The sequence below is a fragment of the Nanorana parkeri genome, unplaced genomic scaffold, assembly GCF_000935625.1.
Source record: "Nanorana parkeri isolate BGI_ZX_2015 unplaced genomic scaffold, ASM93562v1 scaffold70, whole genome shotgun sequence".
Taxonomy (NCBI): Eukaryota; Metazoa; Chordata; class Amphibia; order Anura; family Dicroglossidae; genus Nanorana; species Nanorana parkeri.
This window is the reverse complement of record NW_017306338.1, coordinates 1,963,833-1,973,577: the sequence shown is the minus strand read 5'-3', so window position 1 is coordinate 1,973,577 and position 9,745 is coordinate 1,963,833.

Genomic DNA, 9,745 nt, shown 5'->3' with positions numbered 1-9,745 from the left:
AACCCGCCGCCTCCTATGGAATACTAGGCCAGCCACATTGGGCAGAGGTGTCAGTGTCTTAATGTTTGGATGAATTAAAAGATGAAAAATCTGTGGATCCCATCCTCAGCTCAGGGGCCGCCGTATAACAGACATCAGGTGGGTAGGATGGGATGATGTAGCATCAGCCACCAAACAGGGCATCCCAATGAGGGAAGTTGGCTCAGTATCCTAGTGTCACAGTACATGGATCCACATCCTCCTCACCCTCTGGCATTCCAACAATGCGGACATTATTCCTCCTCATGCGGTTTTCGGCGTCATTAACTTTGGCAGCCAGGATATGGACTGTGCGCTGCAAATCAGTAAGCGTAGCAGTATGCCTGTGCACCGTGTCCTCCACTGATGTCCCTAATCCCGCAGGAACGGGTGTTTCTGGGCCCCCATATGGAGTCTGGAGTCTGTGGTAAGGTAGCACTCACCCCCTCCATGCCATCTCCCTCCATGTCCAACCGCTGCATAGGAGACACAGGGACGGAAGCCGGCGAGGCCAAGATGGCTCCGGCTGATCCCACGCCTGAGCCCTTCACCTTCCGAACGGATCTCCAAAGAGCTGCGGCCCGCCGACGGGACCTGGTGGACATAAATCTGCTCCCAGGTAAGTCCTGCACAGGATGGGGGACTATGCGAGCACGGGGATCACGCCAGGCAGGAGAAATAACAGGATAATGGAGTCGGAAGCAGCAGAGCTCCACTAGACACGTGTGTTCAGCTTCACATCGTAGCCACGCCCCGACATTTTTTAAATTTAAATTTAAAAAAAACAAATTGTGTAACCTCCCTCAGTGTTAGGTTTGTGGTGCGAGCCCGAGATGACGAGGAGGACCTCCCTTGCAACCCCGTCTGATGACCACTGGGGTTGAGAACAGTAGGGTTCAGGCAGGGGATGCACGAGTGCCAGATGCGGAACTCTAGGTCACGAGGTCTACTTGGTGACCTAGCAGAGTAGCCGCCGTGCTTTAAGGGTAAGGCAGAAGGAAGCGTAAGAGACTAGCCGGGTCAGTAGCGAGCGGGCAATATGGTACAAGGGGTTAAACCAGAGCGAAATCCAGAGACAAGCCGGGTCGGTAACAAGCGAGCAGCAGAGCGCAAGGATAAGGCCAAAGAGAAGTCCAGAAACAAGCCGGGTCGGTAACAAGGAAGCCAAGGGAACAAGAACCACAATGGGCAAGGAACAGGAGCAAGGCAGGGTGAATGACCAGAGAGAGCAAGCACAGCACGAACATCCAGTGCTGGCTGAAGATCACCCAGCACTGAATGAGCGCCCTGCAGCGCCTTATATAGGCTGAGGATGAGCTACTGCGCATGCGCCGGCCCGATTACGTCACCGCGCCGCTCCGACGCGATGACGTAATCCCGCGCGACGACGCAATCTGCCGGGCCTTCTGTCGTCTGCGCCTGCGCAACCGGCCCGTGCTGCTGGATCACCTCTCTGCCTATGTCCCGGCAGAGGGACACGGCATCTCCCACAACCAGGTACCCGACACTCAGTTATTGGTGCATATATGTAAACAAATCTGGCAGCGTGAGGGGAGGTTTTTTTAAAATATCTGTTGCAAAGAATAAGGTCCCCACACAGCACAGGCACCTGTTAATGATGTCACACCTTTTTTAAAATGATATGCATATGCTGAGTTGCAAACGCTCAGCCTGCATCTTCTATGCACAGATTCCCCCTCTAGCACTGTGATTTCCACTCTTCACTCCTTTGCCGCTGCTTCCATCTTTGCCTAGTTTTCTTCTGGGTTCCGAGTCTTTGGTTGTCTTGATTGGCTGGGCAAGCACACAAAAGTTACTTTGTTCCAGCACAAAATCATGCCGATACTGTATATTGAACTGCACATGCTCGGCTCCGTGTACACTTAGAGAAAAAATTTTGATATGCTGGGAAGCAACATTTATGGTGGAAGAGACTTTCCGTCATAAAAAGCCTACCTGTCAGCATTTTTCCAAAAGCTGACTTTAGTTCTGTTGTAAAGCCCAATTACATGATCTTTCCCCTCCTAATTTGAGTGCCCTTCAACAACTGAAGCAGCCCTGAGCCAGTTTAAAAAAAATCTTTATACATACCTATTTTCCTAGTATCTGTGGTCTGGTCATTGTAACGCCCGAGGGTTTTTCTATAACCAGAGATGGATCTCAACTGCGGAATCTAGGTTGATCGAGGGGAAGAGAAACGGCACTCAGTCACGAACCCCAGGCGTCACTCTCAGTCACAGGCGGAGAGTTTGGGGTTCTTGCATCATCAGCCGTACAAACAAAAACAAAAGCAAGAAGGTAAAGGAGGGGGATTTAGTAGGACATAAAGGTTAGGAATTCCCCCTCTAGGATCAAGAGGACCGAAAATGGGTTCAGCCCCCCCTAGTACTTCTAGGTTAAGCAGTCCGTGTACACTGACTGTGTGTATAACGGTAACGGAGGTTTAAGGCAGCCCAGCTTTATGATATTATACTAGAGATTTCGCCAACACTTAACCAGGATATCACAGTGTTATAGGTTTAGGCAGTCCAGGTATAAGACCTCACATAGTTATAGGTTTAGGCAGTTCATGTATAGGATATCACAGTGCTATAAGTTTAGGAAGTCCAGATGCAAAACATCACATAGTTATAGGTTTAGGCAGTCCATGTATAGGATATCACAGTGCTATAAGTTTAGGAAGTCCAGATGCAAGACATCACATAGCAAATAGGTTTAGGCAGTGCATGAGCTCCATGAACCGAGCCCAGGGGGCTTCAAATGTACTTGCGCTTAAGGTGACGGGGTCAAACAGGGACACGGATGCCGGGTAGCTTCAGGAAAATCCTCCAGTAGGTCCTGGTCAGTATTATGGCTGTTTGCTGCGGAGTTCCAGGGTGTTTGGGCATAAGAAACCCAATAGTGAACACCCTTCCTTGTTCCCACTAGGTTTAAATAGGCCGCGGCCGTGACGTCACACAGCCGCGGCGCACTTCCGCGTTCCAGCGTGGAACGCATAGCACCTCCGCTAATGGGGGAGGAATTCCTCGGCGGTTACGCCCTCTGCTGCGTTCCACCCTGGAACGCAAACGAGATGCGGCACGGAGCGCAGGGACGTTACAGTCATGAAGTCATGTGCGTGTTCTGTGAAAAAGTACTCACTCTGACAAAGGCCCACTGGCCCTGGGATCCTTAAACCCTTTCACTGTCACTCCTGTACCTACAGTTGTGACCACAGTGTACCCATCTTCTGATGGCTACTTCCAGCAGGGTAATGCACCATGTCACAAACCTAAAATCACCTCAAACTGGTTTCTTGAACATGATAATGAGTTCACTGTGCTCAGATGGCCTCCCCAGTCACCAGATCTCAGTCCAACAAAGCACATTTGGGATGTGGTGGACCAAACTCTGTAGGGAATGTTTCCAGCACCTTGTTTAATCTATGCCACAAGAATTAAGGGAGTTCTGAAGGCAAATGGGCATTCAATCTGGTACTTGTAAACTGTACCTAATAAAGTGGCCAGTGAGTGTTTATTACCAATTCTCCAAGGGTATGCAAACTTTTGAGCCCAACTGTATTTCAGTGGCAGCAGTGCTGGCATGTGAACAAACTCCTGGCCATTATAGCAGCTGGGAATTTCTCTACATTTTAGATCCATACTGCCAGCTATGTACAGTAGTAGAAATGATTCAGGCACCTGAGCACTGGGTGCGCACACATCAAAAAAGGATGATTGCACCACATATAATAGATATCACTATGTACGCCAAAGTAAGAGCAATAATTCCAGGGTCATCATTCATGATTAACTCTAAATTGACGAGCTGTAATGGCTAGTAAAGCATCGCCTATGGACAATATTCAGTACTATAGTTTTTTGCCACTTCACTGACGCACATGATTTTGAGGCTTGACATATTTGTTATCTATTTATTTGACACAACCTCATCTTTATATTTTACCAAAAATTGGGGATTATTTTACGTTCCTGGGCACTTAAATTTATTTGAGTATAATTTTTTCTGAAAATATAGATTTCATTCGATTTTAGATTTGAACAGTAGAGCAAATATTGTATGACATATATGTTGCAGCTACCACCAGGGTGCAGAGTCTCTTTTATAAAAATACATTTTTTTAAATGTTTTAGGGGTTAAAGAGCATTTGAAATGTGCAACTTAGCATGTTTGTGCAAAATGAAATTCCAACAGTGAAAGGTTTAAGAAAGCGTTATCCATATTATGGTTTTTGGTATGTATTATTTCGGAGTATAAGCTAATTTTTACAGGCGCATAATCAGAGATAACCATGGAAAGTATATAAGCTGGGTGTAGGCAATTTATGTAAAATAATTGACATACAGTATATTAAAGTACAACTGTACCTTTGTACAGTTTTTACAGTTTTCCTTGATACGCTCCCTCCATAAGCTGCCTACTAGGTAAAAATACTTATCTATTGATGTTCACTGTGTGGCCCTGCCCAAAGCCTCACAGCCTTTCTCCTGCAAATTCAAGCAGCAGCTCCCTTTGTTCCTGTAAGGAAGCCATACGGATTGTGGCCTCAAGCAGTTGCTTGTCCATTGGCAATGCTATGAAAGCCTTTAGAGCTTGTCAAATTAGAATTAATTATGAATAATGGCCCTAGAATCATTGCTCTCACTCTGACGTGCGTATCAATATCTAATATGTGTGGCACAATCATCGGTTTTGTATGAATATGCACTCAAAACACACGTTCATGTTTGTTTGTGCATGTACAAACATGAACATGCAGGAGATGTTATAAAATGTTGAGGTCTGGTTTTTTCATTTATTTTATTGAACTTTTTAAACTTTTGTCCTTTTGAACTTATTTTTTATTGCTATCACAGGGGGGCTGATAAGCCTCTTATGTGATAGCATAATGCAGTGATAAGTTTTCTATAAGAAGACATCAGGGGTCTATCAGCCCACTAAAGTTACTTCTGCACTTTATAAAGTATGGTCCTTGGTTTTGGTGGTAAGCGATCAATAAATATCTGGTTCAAGAGAAGTTGGACACGTGCCAACATCCTAAAACATAATGAAGTATAGCCCAAGAAGCAGTCAGGCTACTGAGGCATAAATTCATATTGGCAGATACCTTCATCATGCCCCATCTGACCTCTCCTAGCTTGGAAAGCATATTAGTAACAAAAGTTTATTGGCCAATAGACATGTAACCCCGCAAAAAAATAATAATTTTCCTTTCCGATTTATTCAAATGTTTATTTCTGTCATTTTTCGTATCCAGAATTCGATTCGGTTCCTTTTTCAGATATCGGATCCATCTGAAGTTTTGTTTCGCAAATATCTGAATTTTTTGTTTTCGAATGAAGTCATATGACATTGCCTGTAATGCAACCCCCAACAGCTAAAAAAATCTGATTGGCCAGAGAGCAGACACATGTCCAATTTAGTTTGATTTTGAACGACATTTGGATGGATCCGAATTTTGTTAAACAGCCATTTCGGATCCGTTCTCATTCGGACATGTTCAAATTTGGAAATATGGATTAAAATGTAACGAAATTTATATGAATCTCCATTCGGGATGAAAGTTACTTGTCTATTGGTCAGTATTCGGGATATACATTTTCACTAGAGTAATGAAAATATTTACCAAAATAACAATGTGCCATTTCAGAATTGCTCTCATAATGTAATTACAATTTTTCTTACTTACACCGTTTACTGACTCCTTTGTTGTATGTAGAGTTACCATAATACAAAGTTGAAAAACAACATGAGAATTTTGGAGTATAACTGCTTTTCAAGTATGTTTCCTGTAAGAATGCAATACTTTTATGCAATGCAGTTCAAGAAGGACCAGGTTCCTTTTAAAGGGGGAATTTAGTCCCTTTACATTGAAAAGAGAAAGCACGAGGGAAGGTTTTGTTTCAACAGGGTGAAAAAAGCATAACTACAAGTCTCTATATACATAGGGGCAAGAGAGACACAAAAAAACAACAGGAAATGCAAATGGGCATTAGTGAAAAAATAAATCATACTATATTAAGTTATAACATGTGCCATAGTGGGAGAATGAGCTTGACAAAAAGCATTGGTGAAAGAAATATAACCACTAAGATCATAAAGTGCTTAGTGTTTACAGGTATAATACATGATGACCTAGCAATGCCAGCCCATACTTTGTAAGAAATTTCATAATAACAGCAAACAAAGAAAAATTACAAAGAATAGGTCTATAGAGTAAGAAAAGTAACTGAAATTTAAATTAGTTACTTATTTTTCAAACAAAATCCAACCACCGGAATATAGCACAACATAGACTTCCCTTTATATCTTCTGATTTGATTATCTGACTATGTAGGCTAAATGTGTAATTGCACAGTGAGCTTACAAATGTTTTCTTCTTACATCGTTCTGATGTCCTTGCCATTAATTCAACACTATGTCATGGACCATAGTAAGACCATACATAAGAGCCTGTAGTAGAGTTTCTAGCACAGCTATGAGTTTGCATTTGAATGACAGGGTACAATGTATGATTTTAATACCACAGACTGTAATTTGGACTCTCCATAGGGCTGGAAAAGCATAGGGTTTGCAGAGAGGATCATAGTCATCATTGTACACACAGTAATAGTAAAGCCCCTCTTTGTTCTTTATAGAGCCTCTTTGGGAAAAGGCCAAAACGGCTATTATAACCATTTCAAGGGAGCTATTTATGATATTGAGGGCCTGCCGGAGAGAAGTTGTTTATGCAGTCACCAGATTTACTACAAAGGAGAAAAGCAGAATATCACATGTCCCAGGACTAGGAAATGGGCAATACAGATCTAAGCCTTTGTATGTGGAAGTAAGAGTTTTTGACACATCAATAAGGAGTCAGTAAAAGTGGAGGGTATCAAAGCTAAAGTAATTATTTGGAAATTGCGACAAATGCAGAAATTACCTCATCTAAAGTTTTATGGATTTTAGAATGATATGAAGGTAGTTGGTACAGTTTTTGTCTTATTAGTAGGTTGTGGTAATGGATCTAAATTAGAATTTGGCAATCCCTGGCATGGCTGGCTTTTGAATGTCTGTGTGAGAACTGTAGTTGTCTAGATCCTCAAAAAACCTTAGGACTGCTGACTTTTCCCTCTTCAGCCATCATGGGGTTCCCCCTATTTTTAAGCAGCATTATGTGCCCGAAAGGGTGCAAGAAGCAGTTACCAGTAGTAGATATTGAATTTGACCCTATTACATTAATCTCAAGCATACCTCTCGCTGACAAATAACATCTCTTGCTTTCTCTGTTGAAAGCCTTTGAAGTTTGGATGCTCAGTGGAGGCTTGGCAACAGGGCAGTCTTATAAACTGTTGACAAAAGTTTTAAAGCCACTGTGCTTCAAGGCTTCATTCAAAAAAGGTCTGCGTCTGTAGATGCAGGTCCCTGTTCTCACCCTTTACCCCAGGTAAATGGGATTTAAAGCATATGTGATGGTCTCCTATCATTCTTATGAAAGAACAGAGCTGTCATTCAGGCACACCATGGGTTAAAGAGGCATTTTTTAACATAAGGAAAATATAATGTAAAATGCTATAGTTTCCCTTTAATTGGGTCCTTCCATGAAAAAATGTTTGCCATAATGGGCGTGACTTGTTTGTTGTAACTGTGCCTTAAAAATAATTCTGCCCAATAAATACTACCCTCATCAACCCACAAAGCACTTCTTGTTGGAAAAGAGACAATTTTTTTTCCCTTAAATGTAAATAGTGAAAGTAAAAAATTAACGCTGCTCGCTGTTATTATATTGTATTAAAAAAAAAATCCACCTGAATGATAGTAAATCAATAAGCATCTGCCACTTTACTGTCCCCCTTGCAGCCACGAGATCCTACCAAGGCCCCCACTGTGGTCACCAGACCCATGTAAAGTCAATACTTTTAAGTTGCTAACCCAAAACAAGGAAGCAGATTAGAAAGTCCAAATAAAGTCAGATCCCCTAATCTGCTTACTTGTTCCAGGTTAGTGAATCAGCGTGTTGAAGCAAATGAATCATCATGGCAGCCAGTCTCCATAGAAAAGGTTTTCTACAAATGTGGCTTACTGTGTTCAGCCATTCATTGTTATCAACTGGTCATCAACAAGATTGTATGGGTTAGCATGATATTTTAAGTACCAGTGAGCGTTGGAAGTACTTGTTATGGGTCACTTATCAACACATTGGAAAAAATGCTTTAATAATTTTCCTTCACTGTAGGTGTGTTACAATACAATACTGCTAACCTATTCATTAGAACTTTTTGGGGATTATAAATGTTATCTGTGTCCCTCAGGAGGAGATTCTCTTCTCGTCCTGTTCTGACTGACACCCATTATCTGCACATGAAGAGAGGGAAAGTAGTTTTCATTGGGACACAGACTGCAATGATAACCTGACAGAAGTCTGACCCTTCTACACTCTAATAGAAAACAGTTTTTTATTGTTGCCTTTGTCCTGGTGGGAAGATTTCCCCTTCCTTCCTGTTCAGTCTGACAGACATCAGATAGACAGGAGGTAAGGAGAAACCTTTCACATAGATGACCATACAATTTTAACACAGGTATTCTATTCAAAATTCGAAATTTGTAATCAGTTTGGATCTGAAACAATCTGACTTTTTCAAGTAGTAGTAAAGTCTACCTATTACATTGAAAAACACAAGAATGAATTATTTTTGATGTACTGACTTACAGTATGTAAAAAAAAAAGGTTCATGAGAATGTTATAACATGCAGCTCAGGCTGAAATGCTTATTTTCTCTCAGGCACAATCCCCTGCAGAACCTTTTCTCTGACACAAAGGGGTTGATTTACTAACCTTATAAACACACCACGAACAGGTATACACCTCTGTGGTGTGTTCCCTCCCAGCATGATCTATGGGTGGAATCTAAACACCTTTGTAGTGTGTACACACCCAGCAGGTGTGTTGTGCAAAGCCAAGCATGAATTGCAAGGTGATGTTGTGTAAATTAGCTCTATGTTGTGTTGCTTGCGTTGATGAATGCAGGAATGTAAATGCATGAGCTAACTGTGAAGCAGCATTATATATGCATCATGTGCATGATTTTTCCATATATGGCATTAGTGGAAATATGCTTTTAGAGACTTTTTGGTTGAAAAAAAACGTTTTGCTGTGTGAAAATCACACGCACCTGGTGCGTGCGTGTGTTTAGGTTAGTAAATCACCCCCAAAATGTCGTTCAACCCGAAGACTAAGGAGATACTGTGAGTGCAATGTGTCATGGATCCATCCCCTGTGTGGGTAATACCATGGCACCCTGCACTTACAATTTAATGAAGCAGAAAATGGCATTGATGTCATAACATCTCTGTATAAATGAGAGCTGTCCAGTGCCAGAGAAGAGGTTAAGATGACGTGAACCCTGCATATTCCATGACTTAAGACTTTGAAAAAAGATAGGTAAAAAAAATACAAGCAAGGGCCCTTCAGGGAGAAAGGGGGAAGAAACTGAAGGGGAGGGTTAAGCTTTAAGATGAATGTGGTATAGTGTGGGATAATGTTATTGGTGGCATTATTGTCAATGTAATAGTTTAAAAAAATAATAATATGCTTTATTGTCAAATAAACATGTATTATTTCAATCACAATAGCCACACATATTGTATGATCGCTGGAGAGTAGCTTGGTAAATCTACTATGCAAGAGAGAAAGATGACGTAGGTTTAACCCTGAAATAAAAATTAGAGTGTATTATTTCAGAAGACA